This window comes from Ovis canadensis, chromosome 11 (genome assembly GCF_042477335.2).
Source record: "Ovis canadensis isolate MfBH-ARS-UI-01 breed Bighorn chromosome 11, ARS-UI_OviCan_v2, whole genome shotgun sequence".
Classification (NCBI taxonomy): domain Eukaryota; kingdom Metazoa; phylum Chordata; class Mammalia; order Artiodactyla; family Bovidae; genus Ovis; species Ovis canadensis.
Genome location: NC_091255.1, coordinates 15,809,217 through 15,828,573, shown reverse-complemented (window position 1 = coordinate 15,828,573; position 19,357 = coordinate 15,809,217).

Below are 19,357 nucleotides of genomic sequence, written 5' to 3'. Positions count from 1 at the left end.
CTCCCAGGCCTTAAAATGTCAGCAGGGCAGGGTCTCCAGCCAGCGCTGCAGTGATGGGTGTCACGTGGATGGGCCCCAGGACAAAGAGCATCGGGAACTCGGAGCCTAGCAGAGGCAGCGGCCTGGAACTCACTCACTCCTATGTCTCACCGTGGCCCATGCTTCCTCTGTGCTGATTAAAGTGATCCCTTTCTCAGTGGTCTTTATTTTTTTCGAATGCATAGAGAAATACCAGGTCAGCAGGAAAGAAAAAGCGAAAGACTGGGACTTGAAGAAACGGGGCTGGAGGCCTGGCCTGGCCACTCACAACGTGGGGCGTTTCTCACATGTTCATCTTTGAGGAGCTCAGTGTTCTCTTCTGTAAAATGGGTATAGGGAGGTGTTAGACTGGAGGGCCTCTAGGATCCCTTCACTTCCTAGCGTGCTGTAGGATGTCCTTGTGATGCTATTTAATGGAACAATGTCAGAGACCGACATGGATTCAGGAGCAAAACATTGTGAATGCTGTATGTTTCTACATGGTTTGGAAACCTGGAAACCCACGAAACCCCTGTTAGTTGGAACATGTATGTATGAACTGCAGCAGCTTCGCTGCGAGAGGGAGTAGACAGCAGGAGCTGGATGAAGTAAGACACAGGCCTTTGTCTTAGTTAATCCTCGCTTGGTGGGACCTGATCCCGACTCTCTAACTGCTTACTTTGTGTTCTCGCTAACGCCACCCTGCATTGGAAGATGTCTTCTGTTTTATTATGCGTCAGTTACCGCTTCTAGTAATTTAAGTATATAACTTAATTTAAGTAGATAACTTAATTTAAATATATAACTTAATTGACTACTCCGAATAATCTCAGGGAAATTAATAATGGATCCCCATTGTATGGATATGGCGATGGAAGCAAGAGAAATGCAGTGGCTTGCCCAGGAGCACACCGTTACTAAGAGGCTAGATTCTCACCCACTTCTGCTAGATTGCAGTCCCCACATTCTTTGCTGTTGTTGTTGTTGTTTTTAAGCTGGGTATTGAACCAGGAAGTTTTATTTATACAGTAAAAGTAACAGGAAGATTCCTGAGAGACTGGAATGGCCTAGTCTAAGACAGGCGTGGAACATCCACACTCTTAGCCTCTAGGCTGTGGCCTTGACTTTGCCCTACCGACAGCTACTGTCCCTCAGCATGTTGTCTTCTAGGTACTTGCTCAGAAGTTTTCAAATTGCATCAGAATCTCCTGGCACTCTTATTAAAATTTGCTTTAGGCCAGTTCCCAAACCTTTCTCCAGAAGCTGGCTTTCTGGGAGTGGGGCCTGGGACTGTATAATATCAAACTCTCAGGCAGTCTAGTCTCACTAGAATTTGAGGACTACTCAACTTGGGAATGAATAAGCCTTATTCTCATTAAGCAGACTTTTCCAAGAGCCTGAGAGATCCAAGATGTGGAGAGAACCAAGCATCATTATTACCTCACTGAGACCCCTATGGAATATAGATACTTTGCACTACTTTTCTGAATATGGGTTTTATTTATACTTTAACATGAGGTAAAGCCTAGTGTTTCAGTTAGCCAAGACTAGGTTAGGCTGCCGTTATAAGCAATCTTCAAATATCAGTGGCTTAAAATAATAAAGATTTGAATAGCTACCTGTAAAAGAATGAAATTAGAACATTTTTTCATACCATATACAAAAATAAATTCCAAATTTAAGACCTACATGTAAGATTGGAAACCATGACACTCCTAGAAGAAAACATAGGCAGAACACTCTTTGACATAAATCAAAGCAATAATTTTTAGACCTATCTCCTAAGGCAAAGGAAACAAAAGTAAAAATAAACAGAATGAAACCTAATTAAACTTGAAAGCTTTTGCACAGCAAGGGCAACCATTGACAAAATGAAAAGGAAGCCTACTGGATGGGAGAAAATGCTTGCATATGATGTGGCTGATAAGGGGGTAATATCCAAAGTGTATAGACCGCTCATGCAAACTCAGTGTCAAGAGGGCAAACAAGCTGATCAGATTACAATGGGCAGAAAACCTGAGTAGCCTTTTTTCCAAAGAAGACAGGCAGATGATCCGCAGGCACATGAGCACGATAAAGACTGATTTCTCTCGCATACTGCCCGTCCAGTGTAGGTCTGTGGGGTGGAAGCTAAGGGGCTATATTCATCAGTGATCATCTCACAGCTTTTCTCCTGGGTAAGGAATTCAGGAGTGACTTGGCTGGGTAAATCTTGTCCAGGGACTCTCATGAGTTAGAGTTAGGATATCATCTGAAGGCTGGACTGGGAGTATATGCTTTCAAAATGGCCCACTCACCTGGGTGTTGGCAGGAGACCTTAGTTCCTTATCGTGTGGGCATCTCCACAGGTTGCCTGAGCGTCTTTGTAACGCAGAATCTGGCTTTCCTCAGAGCAAAGGGTCTAAAGGGGAAGGGCGAGCAGGAAGCGGGGGCGCCTTTTGGGACCTAGCATTCAAAGGGGCGCGTCCTCACCTCTGCTCCATTCTATTCCTTACAGCTGAGCTCCTAAGTCCAGCTCACACTCGAGGGGAGGGAAGTTTATTTCCAGCTATTGAAGAGAAGAGTAAAACATCTGTAGACTTTGAAAAGTCAATAGACTCAGCCTGCTGTTTTTAACTATTTTTGTTCTCATGTGCAAAATACATTCACTCCCACCTAAGGCCTCCAAGGTACCATTCCATCAGAGCATCAGTATCAGTTCCTGAATTTTATCTAAATAAGGGGCTGATAAGTGTCCTCAGGTACAATTCCTTAAATTCAGCTCCTTAAATATAGTTCCTCAAAAACACAAAGCCGTGTGAATGTACACGCTCAACATATAATAATGATGGGACAGGCGTCGGATAACCATCATAGAGATGTTTGTTCCAAATGGAGAGAACAGAAGGCAGAAAGCCCTCATAGTCCACTGAAGTCTGAAATACAGCTGGACAGATGTTGAGGATTCTTGAAGACTCGATTTTACTCCTGAATGCCAGCAAGTCTTCCCTGCTCTCTGCCCTGCCCTCTGGTGTCTTGCTTCTTCCTGTGAGTTAGCCCCACTTTCCTGGGAAGGGTAGTATTGTTTGCAGCTGTATGGGTTTCCAAGCCTGTTTGCTGCTGAAATTTGGGAAGAGAGGTTCAAAGATCATTTATGTTTCACAATGTTTCTATCCTTTTCAGTCCCAGTTGGCTGTATTTCTACAAATATAATTTTCTTGAAAACTTTGTAAGTCTCTGTGATCAATATATTAGTAAAAGGCTACACCCAGAAATCTCTTTGAGATAAACCAGTGGACTCACGCTGAAATGATAGGAGGACAATATTTTTAAACTTCTTAGAGACTCTACTGAGGAGCCTGGTGGGCTGCCGTCTATGGGGTCACACAGAGTTGGACATGACTGAAGTGACTTAGCAGCAGCAGCAGCAGAGACTCTATTCCTTAACTGGGAGTATCTGCAAGGCACATACTTAAGTTTTTTAGAGGAATTTTTCTTTTGATTGAATAGCCTTCTGAGATACTACCTTAGAGCTTCCTGAGGTCCCAATAAGGGGCTTTACTGCCAGACCCTTAGCTCCACCTTCTACACGTTTCTTTTACAGGGCCCTGAAATTAATCATTGTGTAGAAGGCACTTCTTAGTTTTAACATTGTCTGCCATCTTGGGACAATGGAAAATTTCAAGACCATCAAGTTCTAGCTCTTTCATGTTAACAGCCCTTCTTTTAGCCTATCTATTTTCTCTCACATTTTATTTTAAGCAACAAGAAGAGACCAAGTGTCACCTTTAACACATAGCTTATAAAACCCCTTAGCTGGACCCGTTTCCTTAGGTATGTTTTCTTTCTGCCCAGCTGCAGGTGATAGTGTTGTTAAACTTTCTACCGCTATATAAGAAGGATTTCCCTTTTCTCCCACTTTACAGTAAGATTTTTCTCACTCTGCTTTATACCCTCATCTGCAGACTCCTTAGAGGTCATCACGCATCTACAAACAGTTTCATCAAAGCACGTCAAGTTTTCACCAGCGTTCTCTTCAAAGTAGTTCCACCTTCTGCTTCTTGCTTAATTCTAAAGCCTCTCCCACATTTAAACATATTTACTATAACAACCCCTCACTTCCAGTACTGAACTCTGTGTTAGTTATCTATTGATGTTAGTTATCTACTACCCAAAACTTCACAGATGAACCAGTGTTTGAATCCCACCAGTTCCTTAGGACCAGGAATCCAGATATGGCTTAGCTGGACGGTTCTGGCTCCGGGTCTTTCATGAGGTTGCCGTCTCTAGGTCAGGGCTGGAGCAGTCACTTCCAAGATGTCTATTCACATGGCTCTTGTTTGTAGGCCTCAGCTTCTTACAACATGGATGTCTCTAGTGGGCTTCAAAAGTGTGCTGATAACATGGCTCCTGGCTCTCCCCAGAATGAATGATTCAGAGAGAGGGCAAGGAGGGAGCTGCAAAGATTCTTAGCCTTGGAAGTGACAAGCTGTAACTTCTGCCACATTCTGTTGGTCACACAGACCCACTCTGATAAGATATGGGAGGGGACTATTCAAAAAGGCAAATTCCGGGAGATGAGGAAATCGTTGGGAGCCATGTTGAAGTTCACTACCATATACCTCCATTGAGTCATCTCTCTGGGTGTGCAAACTACCGCTGTGTGTTGCACTATGATAAGGAAAGGGAGATCTCTTTTCGCTATGCTTTGTGACAATACAGAATTTCAGCAACATTAATTCTTCTTCTTTGTAGTCACGGTCTGTCCTTTTCTAGGATCTAGGCAATGTGGCTGTGAGGGAGACTGCCCAGGAGACAAATCCCAGAAGCAGATGCTATGCCACCTTCAGAACCAACTTTCTTTCTTTCTTTTTTTTTTAATATAGAACCAGCTTTCCTCTGAGGATAAGGATTTGTTTAGGCTGTGTGTCTCTGCCCCTTCCCTGTTCTCTTAGGGTGAGTTATTTCTTAGGAGTCCCCCTCAGCTTCTCATGTGGATAAACAGACTTCTAGTAGGATGAAGTCCTAGATGTCCAGAACTTCTGGATGTCCAGAACATCCTGGAGACACATCCAAGTCTCTAGTTACAGACATAACTTTAGGCTCAGGTTGGGACTTTGCTAAAAAAGATCAAGAATCAAGATGGTATAATCAGGGGACCTAGGGGGAAAAAGAGAAGCAGGAAATGGCCTGGAAATGCTCTCTGTAGGCCCACGGTCCCTCAGCTGACATAGGCCCTGGGGGACATCCTGTGGTTACAGAAGCTATGACATCATGGTTAGCCAGTTAGAATCCACCCTGGCAGCAGCAAAGAGATTGATAAGGTTCTCTGGGAGGCTCCACTGGAGGCCCTGCACCCTTGTCCAATCCTTGGATCCTCCTCCTCCAGACTTAAGATTCCTAATTTCTTTCTAAGCCTGGCCATCTCTTTCATCATCACTCCAGAATGATCCAAGGTACTCCTTTTGAATGAGCATGCCTGTTAATGATCTGTGGCCCACCATCGGCCCTGTAATTTGGATCTTGGCCCCATTTTACTATCTGCTTTGATGAAATCTGATTACACTCTCAGTTCAGCCTCAGATTACCTCTTATTCGGGGCATCTTAACCCACGTATAGCATCAACGAGTCAATTCTAGGTGTTCTGAAAAATTCCCAACTTAAGACTCACCCACCAGCACACTTACAAGTATAAGCAAGGGGAAGGCTGGACTTACTGTTCCAAGGGAAGAGAGATGCATCACGGTGAAGAGCACTGTTTCCCTGAGACTTGCTGCGGCGTTTTCCAAGAGTGGAGCTTACATGTGAGCATGTGTGCACAGCCACTTCAGTCATGTCTGAGTCTTTGTGACACTACGGGGTGTAGCCTGCAGTCTCCTCTGTCCCTGGGATTCTCCAGGCAAGGATCCTGGAGTGGGTTGCCATGCCCTCCTCCAGGGGATCTTCCAAACCCAGGGTTTGAAGCAGCATCTACTGTATTTCCTGGATTGAGGCAGATTCTTTATCGCTGAGCCGCAGGGGAAGCCCAGAGCTGACGACTTAATTGGCGAGTATTCTGTGTAGGACCTATGTGTCGGGTATGATGAAGAACTTGCCAACAACCATCCGAACCATTCCCTGAAAATCACTGATGGGGTGAGTAGGTGTCTGGGCCACCAAAACTATTGGGATTTTTGGTACTGTGAGTAAGAAACTGAACATCTTGAAGATACAGGTGTCATCAGTTCAGTTCAGTTCATTTCAGTGGCTTGGTCATGCTTGACTCTTTGCAACACCACGGACTGCAGCCCACCAAGTTTCCCAGTTCACCACCAACTCCTGGAGTTTGGTTGGGGCATAGATTTGGATTACTGTGATATTCAGTGATTTGCCTTGGAAATGAGCAGAGATCATTCTGTCGTTTTTGAGATTTCACCCAAGCCAGGCCTCCCTGTCCATCACCAGCTTCTGGAGTTCACTCAGATTCACGTCCATCGAGTCAGTGATGCCATCCAGCCATCTCATCCTGGGTCGTCCCCTTCTCTTCCTGCTCCCAATCCCTCCCAGCATCAAAGTCTTTTCCAATGAGTCAACTCTTCGCATGAGGTGGCCAAAGTACTGGAGTTTCAGCTTTAGCATCATTTCTTCCAAAGACATCCCAGGCCTGATCTCCTTCAGAATGGACTGGTTGGATCTCCTTGCAGTCCAAGGGACTCTCAAGAGTCTTTTCCAACACCACAGTTCAAAAGCATCAATTCTTCGGCGCTCAGCCTTCTTCACAGCCCAACTCTCACATCCATACATGACCACAGGAAAAACCATAGCCTTGACTAGACGGACCTTAGTCGGCAAAGTAATGTCTCTGCTTTTGGCGTGCTGTGATTCATGGGGTCACAAAGAGTCGGACATGACTGAGCGACTGAACTGAACTGAACTGCGTTTCAGAGTCTTTTGTTGACTATGAGGGCTACTCCATTTCTTCTAAGGGATTCTTGCCCACAGTAGTAGATATAATGGTCATCTGAGTTAAATTTGCCCATTTTGGTCCATTTTAGTTCACTGATTCCTGAAATGTCGATGTTCACTCTTGCTGTCTCGTCTGACCACTTTCAGTTTATCTTAATTCATGGACTTAAAGTTCCTGTGAAATACCGCTCTGCGTATGGATCTCTATTTCTCTCTTCTTTTCTGTTTTGAAATTGGGGCTTTCAGAACTAGAGGAAATCAGAACCATTCTGTTGTTGCTGTTTAGTCACCAAGTTGTGTCCAGCTCTTTGCAACCAGAGCCACTTACAGATAGTGGAAAAAAAAAATGAAGAAATAAAAAACAGGATTTGGTATTTGAGCCTACAGCTTAAGATAACAGAAGGATGATCTGGGTTTGGAATGCTGGTCATAAAAACCAAGAGGAATGTATGTGAAGGGGACATGCCTACTGATCAAAATACTTTAAACTGAGGGAGAAAAAAGTATCAGATAAAATTCGATGAAATATATGAGTGAATAAAAAATTCTTATGTCTTGAACTAGACATAACTTCTTGTGAAAGAAGGTGTTTTAATTCAGGAAAATATCTATATAAGCAGTTTGAGATTGAAGGTAGTCTTCTTTAGAAATATTAAGAATATAGTATGCAGCAAGGAGAAAAAAATCAGCTAAAGCTTTTGCACATTGGGCTAGTTAAGAACAAGAATCTGGGACATGGGGAAATTTGGGAAGAGAGTAGAAGGCAGAGAGTCAGCAACAAGTCAGGGTAGATGAAGGGAGCATGTTCCAAGTTCCTTTGGGGTTGTTTCTGCTGTGCTCAGGAATGCCTTGTGTGAGAACTTGGCTTTAAACCTGGGTTATGTGATGTGGCAAGGGGAAATGCAAACAAAACGGCAAGATGGTCCATAAACTGAGCAAAAGCTCATAGCCAGTCTCTCAGGCAAAGGACACAGGAAACAGACACACAAACAGGGAGGCAGAGATGCTCAGGAGTCTGGGCCCCAGCAGATGCAGCGGAGCGGCAAGGCAGACCTGACGTGAAACGGGAAGAGGCAATTCCGAGAGCTGGACACCTGTTGGGATGGCGCTTGTCCAGCCGTGGGAGGATGCAACTGGTTTAAAAGAGAGAGAGCAGTCTTCCACAGGCAGGGAGGAGTTACCCATCGTAAGCAAACAGCATGAAAATTAATGAACTCGAGGGTGAACAGGGTAGAAAACTTGGTAATGAAATTAAAAAAATGATAAAGATTGGTGCTTATATATATATATATATATATATATATATTGCTTTTTTCTATTGGTAGTCATCATCAAAGTATTTTACTTGCAATATCTCATTTAATTTTCACTATAATGTTTTCATTCCAATCCCAAAGAAAGGCGATGCCAAAGAATGCTCAAACTACCGCGCAATTGCACTCATCTCATATGCTGGTGAAGTAATGCTCAAAATTCTCCAAGCCAGGCTTCAAGTGTACCTGAACTGTGAACTTCCAGATGTTCAAGCTGGATTTAGAAAAGGCAGAGGAATGAGACATCAAATTGCTAACATTCATTGGATCATAGAGAAAGCAAGGAATTCCAGAAAAACATCTACTTCTGCTTTATTGACTATGCCAAAGCCTTTGACTGTGTGGATCACCACAAACTGTGGAAAATTCTTAAAAAGATGGGAATACCAGACCACCTGACCTGCCTCTTGAGAAATCTGTATGCAGGTCAGGAAGCAACAGTTAGAACTGGACATGGAACAACAGACAGGTTCCAAAGCAGGAGAGGAGTATGTCAAGGCTGTATATTGTCACTCTGCTTATTTAACTTATATGCAGCATAAATCATGAGAAACTCTGGGCTGGAAGAAGAACAAGCTGGAATCAAGATTGCCGGGAGAAAGATCAATAACCTCATATGCAGATGACACCACCCTTGTGGCAGAAAGTGAAGAAGAACTAAATAGCCTCTTGATGAAAGTGAAAGAGGAGAGTGAAAAAGCTGGCTTAAAGCTCAACATTCAGAAAACTAAGATCATAGCATCCGGTCCCATCACTTCATGGCAAATAGATGGGGAAACAGTGGAAACAGTGGCTGACTTTATTTTTTGGGCTCCAAAATCACTGCAGATGGTGACTGCAGTCATGACATTAAAATATGCTTACTCCTTGGAAGAAAAGTTATGACCAACCTAGATAGCACATTCAAAAGCAGAAACATTACTTTGCCAATAAAGGTCCATCTAGTCAAGGCTATGGTTTTTCCAGCAGTCATGTATGGATGTGAGAGTTGAACTGTGAAGAAATCTGAGTGCCTAAGAATTGATGCTTTTGAACTGTGGTGTTGGAGAAGACTGTTGAAAGTCCCTTGGACTGCAAGGAGATCCAACCCGTCCATCCTAAAGGAAATCAGTCCTGAATATTCATTGGAAGGACTGATGCTGAAGCTGAAACTCCAGTACTTTGGCCACCTGATGCAATGAAGTGGCTCATTTGAAAAGACCTTGATGCAGGGAATGATTGAGGGCAGGAGGAGAAGGGGATGACAGAGGATGAGGTGGTTGGATGGCATCACTGACTCAGTGGACATGAGTTTGAGTGAACTCCAGGAGCTGGTGATGGACAGGGAGGCCTGGCGTGCTGCAGTCCATGGGGTCACAAAGAGTCGGACATGACTCAGTGACTAAACTGAACTGAACCCAGAGAGAATGGAGTGAGAATCCAGACACAAGGGGTCTGCAATGGGGACCCACATTAGGGCTCTAGAAAGAAAAAGAAAGTGAAGTCTCTCAGTCGTGTCTGACTCTTTGTGACCCCATGTACTGTAGCCCACCAGGCTCTTCCACCCATGGAATTTTCCAGGCAAGATTACTGGAGTGGGTGCCCTTGCCTTCTCCAGGGGATCTTTCCGATCCAGGGCTTGAACCGGCATCTCCTGCATTGGCACGTGGTTTCTTTACCACTGAGCCACCAGGGAAGCCCCCTTGTCTAAACTTGGAAATGAATTGTCCAAGGAGAGACATGCGCTGATGAAACAAAAGACTTTATTGGAGAGTGGTGTCTGGCAGCGAGCAGCAGGGTAAGGGACCAGAGAACTGCTCAGCCACAGACTGGCTCATGGTCTCAGGTTTTATGGTGATGGGGTTGGTTTCTGGGCTGTCTCTGGCCAGTTGTCTTGCTTGGCCCATGTTCGGCCTGACTCAGGGTCCTTCCTGCTGGTGCATGCATCTCTCAGCCAAGATGGATTCCAGCATAAAGGATCTGGGGAGGTTGGTAAGACATATGGACTGCTGTCTCCTTCCTCCTTTTGTGAAAGTCCTTCAGTCATGTCCGACTCTTTGCAACCCCACGGACTGTCGTACAGTCCATGGAATTCTCCAGGCCAGAATACTAGAGTGGGTAGCCCTTCCCTTCTCCAGGGGATCTTCCCAACCCAGGGACTGAACCCAGGTCTCCCACATTGCAGGTAGATTCTTTACCAGTTGAGCCACAAGGGAAGCCCTCCTTTTGGCCCCTCCCAAATTCTCTTGGTTAGTTTTCAGCAGCAGCAACGTGTTTCTTTACCAGGACTTACTTGTGAAACAATTCATGCAAGTGGTTATTATTGTGACTGGCCAACGTGGGCGGAACTTCAGTCAACAGTTCCCTAAGACCTGGACTAGCAGAAAATGTAGGTGGTATTTTTAAAAAGGCCTGGTCCCTCACACAAATATAGGGAAGAAATCATGAGGACTTACAATTCACCAGTCATCTGCTACAGGTGCTGCTGCTGCTGCTGCTGAGTCGCTTCAGTCGTGTCCGACTCTGTGCGACTCCATAGACGGCAGCCCACCAGGTCCCCCGTCCCTGGGATTCTCCAGGCAAGAACACTGGGGTGGGTTGCCATTTCCCTCTCCCTGCTATAGATGAAGGTCTTATTATCCTGAAAGCATGATGGTTGGCAAGTCTTTTCACTTTGTATGGCAATAACACCTCTGAAAAGACAAAGGAGACAGAGAAGAGCAGTATCTCTTGGCATTTTGTACAGGGAGGAATGAGCTCACTGTTCCCATAACAATGAAAATTGTGGGAACTTTGGAGGAAAGAGATGATGTAACCTTGGAGGTTGTGATAGCGAAGACGAGGGTGCTGGACACAAACTGTGCCCCTGACGTTAGGAGGGTAAACGTATGTATCAAGCAGGGCCCTTTCACTGGCAATCAGGCAAAAGAGAGTGAATTGGCCCTTGAGACTGGGAAGCCCGTGACAGAGCAGCTTCAGGCACCGCTGTAATCAGGAGCTTGAATAAGACAGTTATTCTCATTCTTATCAAAGGCCACTTAGGTCTCCCTTCTCTCATCCCGCGGTTTTAGTACTGCAATCTGCAAACAACAGGTGGGAAGGCAACTGCCAAAGAGGAGCTAAAGAGCCTCCTGATGAAAGTGAAAGAGGAGAGTGAAAAAGTTGGCCTAAAGCTCAACATTCAGAAAACGAAGATCATGGCATCCGGTCCCATCACTTCATGGGAAATAGATGGGGAAACAGTGGAAATGGTGTCAGACTTTATTTTGGGGGGCTCCAGAATCACTGCAGATGGTGACTGCAGCCATGAAATTAAAAGATGCTTACTCCTTGGAAGGAAAGTTATGACCAACCTAGATAGCATATTCAAAAGCAGAGATATTACTAAGGTCCGTCTAGTCAAGGCTATGGTTTTTCGAGTGGTCATGTATGGATATGAGAGTTGGATTGTGAAGAAGGCTGAGGGCCAAAGAATTGATGCTTTTGAACTGTGGTGTTGGAGAAGACTCCTGAGAGTCCCTTGGACTGCAAGGAGATCCAACCAGTCCATTGTGAAGGAGATCAACCCTGGGATTTCTTTGGAAGGAATGATGCTAAAGCTGAAACTCCAGTACTTTGGCTGCCTCATGAGAAGAGTTGACTCACTGGAAAAGACTCTGATGCTGGGAGGGATTGGGGGCAGGAGGAGAAGGGGACGACCGAGGATGAGATGGCTGGATGGCATTACTGACTTGATGGACGTGAGTCTGAGTGAACTCCGGGAGATGATGATGGACAGGGAGGCCTGGCGCGCTGCGGTTCGTGGGGTCGCAAAGAGTCGGACACGGCTGAGCGCCTGAGCGGAACTGATGGCCTAGGTGGAAAGGTGCTCTTTATCTCCGGCAGTCTCTGTTTTTCGATGCAAGCCAGATCCACTGTTGGCCTTGATGGCCCCATGTGCTGCTCTGGAACCATCACCACTGCAAGACGGAACACATATATGGTAGCCCCAGCCTGGGTCACTCTTTCACCCAGCAGTGGAGGTTGGGTTGAGGATGGTGGGTAAGAAGCAGTTGCACAAAAGAAAATAGGGCCCCTGGACGTAGTGATGTCCACTGTAGCACATTTTGAACATTCATAGAGAAGTCTGGGCCAGTAGCTGATGATGTCAGGAAAGAAGATAGAATGTTCCTGGGAAAAGCATTGTAACAATACAGTCAGAGCTGATCCCAATGAGGAGGAAAAAGGGCCCCACACTGGGGCCATGAAACTTGCCCCAGGTTGAATTCTGACTTTAAAAACACGTACAACCCCTGGACCCTGAGGATGAGAACCAAAGAGTGGAGTGAGTTTGTGGGAATAGTGATAGCAAGGTTAAGGTTCAGAATGAACTTATCTTTAAAGAAGGAGACATTCGAAGAAGGACAATACAAAGTCTTTAGGCTGTGTTTGGTGAAAGAAAAGCAGTGCAAGTGTAGACCCTTTGACTGGGCAAAAGGAAATAATGTTAGATAAGAAGGCCGAGAAAATCAAACAGGAGTTGAAAATATAATTCTCTCAAGGATGTTAAACTAGAATGAGAAAAACAACATGTAGAGGTTTGAAGTCTATAGATATAATTGCCAACTCAGTCGCTGCGTCCTCCTTCTCTGTTGGCAGATGGCTGGTGTTTAAAGTGTTAACACCCCTTCACATCTGAGCGATAAATTCTGAGTTGTCCAGGATGGTTGCGTGGTTCTACGCCCTTCATCACTGATTGTTCTGAGGGTGGGCAACAGACTTGTGCCTAACGATATGCGAGGACGGTTCTGTTAAGATTTCTGAAAAAGTGTCCTTGCTTCCCCATTGTTGTGTTTGCCTGGGATATTAGAAACGGAAAAGCCACCTTCTGACCACGAGGGAACTGAATCGACAGCCTGAGGATGGCAGAGTACAAGGGCAGAGAGGGGTCCTTGACGAGGTCATCGAACTACTCAAGTAACCAGTCCCAAGGCCTCTCTGCCTAGCACTTTTCCTTTCATGAGGTAATCTATTTTCCTTATTGTTTACGCCAGTTGAAACCTAGATTTTCTGCTCGCTGCAGCCCAAGGCAGTTCTGACCAGCTCGGAGCTCAAGGGAGATGAGGAGATTAGATTAGAAGGGGACAAGAAGCAGGATTCAAATGGGTCCAAGTATCTGACCCAGTGACTCATATCCCGAGGTGTGGAAAGAACTTTCCGGTGGGATTGGGAGCCACTGTCAGTAAGTTTTAAGTGATTGTGGAGAATAGAAGGTGGTGCCAGGATCAGGAACTGCACAGAGATTATTCTGATTTTCATAAAGGAGAAAAAAGATAGTTTCTGGAAACTCCGGACAAATGATTTTGAGGTAGATCCTTGACAACAGAATGGATTAAGGAGCAGATGGTGGGTGAGCATTTAGGAAGGAATGCAATGACCAGTTGAGAATAAAATGACTTCACTGAGCACAAGTTATTCCAAACTAACCTCATTTCCTCTTCTGATAAGGTTACTATGTTTGTGCATCAGGTGTATGCGCTAAACATTGCAGGTCTTGATTTCAGCTTAGGGTTAACAGCTTCTCTCATGGTTTCCTTGTGGCTAAGATGGTGAAATGTGGGTTGGATGAGAGTCGTGGTTTTGTGTATTTGCAGCTGGCTCAACAGCTGAATCCAAAGTGTTGACTATTGGACGGATGTCACAGCCCATGTGCTGAGCGCGGCCGGGGTGGTGGAGAGAAGTCACAAATTGATCTGAACTTGGCTGAGGGTGAGTCTGACACTGTGTGAGAAAGCCCGGGAGGCCAGGACAAGTTCCAGCAAACCCTGAGCCTGTTGCCCAGAGAGACTGGGTGAAGGGGAGAGGACCAGACGGATCCAGGATGTGGCAGAAATAAAAAGAAGGGTCATCAAGAAGACCTGGAGAGCTGAATACCGACAAGGAGGCAGGTTTCAGGATGAGGAGCAAGAGGTGGAGGCAGCTGCGTAGAGGGGGAGCGCGAGGCGGCCCCCCGGGTGGGTGTGTAGGGAGCCCTGCTCAGGCTCCATCTCCTTACTGCCTGGAGGGGCTGTGTTCCACTCACGGGCGTTGGGTGTCAACCTTCGGAGAGGTTTCTTGCAGAGTGCCAAGGTCTCCCTTGATCCTGTCTGATTTATCATTAGATGAAAACTCAGGAGGCGTACTGATCAAAGGTGTAGATGTCACAAATCTGGGAGGGAGAGTTAATACCAGAGGTGACAGGATGAGGACCCCGAGTGGTCCTGACAAGTTGGAATGCTGGGTCAGAAACAGTAAGACACAATTTAACAGGCCTCCATGTAAAGTCTGGCCTTTATGTGGGGAAAAAAAAATAAAATGGCAAATACGCAGAGTGGGGGAGACTGCCTTGGCAGGAAGTCATGTGAAAAATATCTGAGGCTTTTAAATGACCACCAGCTCAGAATAAGCCAACAGTGTGATGTGATCGCTAGCAGCCAACACAACAGGAGAGGAAAGAATGAATGGAGACCCAGTCCTCCGGGCTGGGGGGTGGCAGGGCGTTGTCTCTTTATGCTCTTGGTCAGGCGTCACCTGGAGGATCATGTTCAGTCTGGGGTACCAGACTGTGAGAAGTGCATTAATTAGAGTGTACTCAGAGACTAGCTAGGACTTCCCTGATAGCTCAGTGGTGAAGAATCTATGTGCAATGCAGGAGATAAGGAGACCTGGGTTCGATCCCTGGGTCGGGAAGATCCCCGGAGCAGGAAATGGCAACCCACTCCAGTATTCTTGTCTGGAGAATCCCATTAACAGAGGAGGCTGGTGGGCTACAGTCCATGGGGCCACAAAGAGTCAAACATGACTGAGCATGCAGGAACAGAGATTAGCTAAGGTGGAGAAAGTTCCAGAAATTATTTGATGTGAGGAGAATTCGAAGGATGGGAAAGCATTCTGCCTGGAGAAGCAAACACAAGAGGAGCTGTGAGAGGGATGCATGTCATTGAGGAGGAAGTTGGTCCATTCTCTGAGGTAGGACCAAAACCCGAGGGAGAAGATACGGGGAAGCCAATACCTCTTTATATGGAAGCTACACTTCCACATAGAGAAAACGTTTCTGATCACTGTAGTCAAGAGAAATCATGACCACTTATGAATTTCCCAAACATGAGCTCATTTGTGAGGTGGGCCATCGTTTCCTTGTCATAGATAAGATAATTGTTCAAAATGATTAAGAAATTGTATGTGACGCATCCCCAGTGCCTAGAACATTCCTTGGTACGTATCTGTCCAATGAGTGCAGTTTGAGAGAGGTTGAATGCCTTTCTAGAGGTCACACAGATGAACACCTCTCTCCATGACAGGCCCTGGAGCGGCTCTCAGATGCCCTGGGCTGCCCTTGGGCAGTGGAGCTTGACGTGAGCATGGGCAGGCATGCGTTAGAGGCTTCTGGATTGCGGTGATGGGGGAGCAGGGGGCCTGAAAACCCCTTCCAATTTAGAAGTTTCACTCAGAGTGTTCTAATCCAAAGAACCCCACACTGCTGCTTGACAGCACGTGTGGGGCATGGGATCTGTCTTCCTGTGTGCCCTGCCAGCCACTGTGGTCGATGGGATCCTCTCAGCTCTCCCCCTAGAGATCTCCGTCTTGGGTACACATAGCTGGGGCTTCTATATCTGGACACCCAGGGTAACATTTACACATACAGAGCTCCAGGATGATAAAACTTCAGCTCACTGAGCTGCCCGGGATATGCTTTCGACACCTGTGCTTGTTGCCAGCTTGCATCATAAGTGTGAGCTCTCTCTCCTGCTTTGGCACAGGAGGAAACTCCCTTTCTGCAGAATGTGAATTTACAGAAACTGAGGCGTGATCCTCTGCAGCGAGGGGTTTCCCAGGTGGCGCAGCAGTAAAGAATTCGCCTGCCAAGTCAGGAGATGCAGGAGACTTGGATTCAGTCCCTGGGTGGGGAAGATCCCCTGGAGGAGGGCGTGGTAACCCACTCCAGTATTCTTGCCTGGAGAATCCCATGGACTGAGGAGCCTGGGGGGCCGTGGTCCATGGGGTAGCGAAGTGTTGGACACGACTGAGTGACTGGGCACACACTCATCTGAAGTGAATTCAAATCTAGGCTCTTTCTTTACAGACCCCTCAGGACAAACCAAGAAAGGCGTTTTTCCCTCTTCCTTTCGGGATAAATTATGGTATAGCTAGAAGGTCTTCACCCCCTCTCCTTGTGATGGGGATGAAGCGATTGGGGCGAAGGTCATAAAATGGACATCAGTGTGTGTTTGGGTTAAGTTCTTTTTCTTTCAAGAGAAGGGCGAAAGAAGTCTCGGGTGAGTCAAGGGTCCTGGTTAACACTCCTGACTGGCGGGGGCCCTGGATGCACCCTCTGCTGGGTGGTGCCCGCCGTCTCCACTAGGTGGAGGAGAGGAGCGGTGGCGAGATGTACAAAACCCCAAATCAAAACCACAGTCCAAAGAGCAAAATCCAATTCTAGATGGAACTCGAAAACTTGAGAAGTAATTTAAGGGAACCACATTAAATACGAGAATGTTTAATGGGGCCCATGTGTCGTGAGCAGAGAAAACAGAGGGCGAGAAATGGGACAGAGGAAACCAGGGAGACAATATGTCTGTGCGACTTGTTCTAATTAGGGGCGCAGAGCTGCTGAGCATCATTCATTATAATTTGGTTAAATCTTCAGCCAGGGCTGAGGCACCTCTGCTGACTGGTGTGAAACAAAGGGCTCGGTCGGAAATGGGGTGAGCGCCTCTCCGCTGGAGGTTAACGCCAGTCACTGGGGAGGGCCCCGGGCTGTACATCACTCTCCTGCCAGCTCCTCTTTAGGACTGCAGCGCCCGGCTCCAGCTCGCAGATGTCTGCACATTTCGGGGAGGAGAAGGGAGGGGCGCAGGGGGAGGGCCGGGGGCCCCTGGCGCTCATTGTCTCCAACGTGTCTGTCGCTTAATTCAGTATCTCTGTCTGCCGCTGGAGCAGGGTGGGAAGAGTTCAAAGGGGGAAATCAAAACAATCCATAGATCAGAGCTCGGGAGTGAGCTGTGTTGGCACCCGGGAATCACCGGGCACTCCTCCGGCTCCGCTTTGAAATGTGGAGGCTGGCAGTGATTCAGGGGGCCCCCACGGCAGCAGCACGTGGAACGCTTCCTGAGGGGTGCGTTGTGTTGTTGTTGCTTTTTTTAAAGGAGAAGGTAGCCAGAGGCTTCAGGGGAAGTGGGTGGTATGGGGTCAGGTTCAGGTTTGTCCCAGGCCACAGGCATTTCGGTTCAGAGCGAGGGGTGATGTAGGGCTGATAAGAACGACCTGAGATGAAGCTGACACCCCACCCCCGCAAGACACATTCTGTGGGCTTTGGACTCTGCAACTCAAATCCGTGTGGCTTGGGTGCTTCGTCCAGGCCTCTTGCCAAGCTCTCAAACTTGGGAGGGTGCCGTTTGTTTGTTTTAGACCGTTTCTTTGTAACCCACGGCCCAGCCAACCGGCTGGCTTGCTGTGGCAAAGACAGGGCCTGTGCTAGCCTCCAGGGCATCTTCACAGCAAAGTGCTCCCTGGAGATAACGGCGGAGCTTGGCCAGCCTGTGGGTGGTTTCCTGTGACCCGATACAGCCTGGAGCTGGGCACACAGCTTGTCAATGGAGACCCAGGTTGAGTTTCTCCACAAGCTTAACCCTTGGTGTCTGAGCACCAAGTGTACAGGTTAAGCACCAGCCTGGGTGTGGACACCCCACCGGTTCAGTGCCTTATGCCAGCCACATTTGTGGGGCTGGGCGCTAGATTCCTTCCCAGCTGTTAGGTCCTATGCTGGTCCTTGACTGACCAAGATGCATTCTGGTGAGAAAGAGCTGCTTTATCTCCACCCTCACATGGTCCACCTCAAAGCAGATGCTATTGACCTGGGTGGGGACCAAGGCAAAGAGTGATGGAGTCGAGGTGGCTTGCCCCCGACTGCTAAACAGCAAAGGCGCAAAAACTCCGAAGGGTGGAATAAACACTCCCTTCCGCGTTTCCACCTCCCTGGGTGGGCTGGATGCCTCTGCTTCTGCTCACTTGTCCAACGTTCCCACCAAACTGTTAACTCTGCAAAGGCAGGGCCTGGGTAGCTCCTGTTCACTTGTATAACCTGGCACCCTATCCAGTGCCAGATTCAATAAATCCCCACCTCTCCACATGCAAGGGAAAGCACCTTCTACTGCCTTGGCTCTGATTTAGCTGAATAATTGTCATTTAATTCATTGGCCATTTATTGAGCATCTGCTATGTGCTATCTGCCAAGGAGATAGACGTGATTAGAAAGAGCTCCTGATCCTTAAGAATTCACATTTGGGGGTAAAGTGAGATGAGGGCCCTGTGGAGCGTGCAGACAAGGACGCTGCTTGATCCCAGCATGCTCATGGGCCCCAGCCGAGGGCATGGCCCAGCGTGAGACAGCCCCACCGCAGCAGGGTTCAAGCAGGGAGAGGCGTCTTGTCTGGAAAACAGCACTCAGTATCAGGCATGTTGCAGTCAGCCCAACGCTGAGAACCCAAAAGTCCTGATGATAAGACGTGTCTGCTTTCTCTGAAGATTCTCAAAGGTCCTCATCTGTTAACCCAGCCTCCGAAACCATTCTAGTTCTTGAAAGACAACACCAGGACATAACCCCGCAGGCTGCTGGATTAGCGAATAAGCCCGATATACGGGTGTCTTTGGGGCAATAAACAGAGGACATGTTTTGCTGCCTCCTCCACTGGGTGTGTCAACAGAAAGACCATCACTAACACATCTTTTGCATCTCGAAGGCTGGTCCAGTCTTGGGCTCCCGTGAAGGAATGAACATGGGAAAAGCAGTGGGCAAACCGTATATGCTCCCACGTACACCACACGCAGAACCCGAGGGGCCAAGGATTAGCAGTCTTCTCGGCTTCAGAGTTTTCTCCTCTGTAAAGAGAGGAGACAGGGTCGGTCAGGAAGCTTCCTTGGAGGAAGGGAAGGGTTGACCTGTGTCACGACTGATGTGTTCCGGTTGCATGATGAGTCAGGGCAGCCGACACGCGTAGACAAACCCACTCAGAGGCTTTCCTGCCCCTTATGCTGCCTGCAGACCATCACGTGCAGCCCTCACCTGGTCTGATCGCATTTCCTCACACCATGGGCTGGAGGGGTA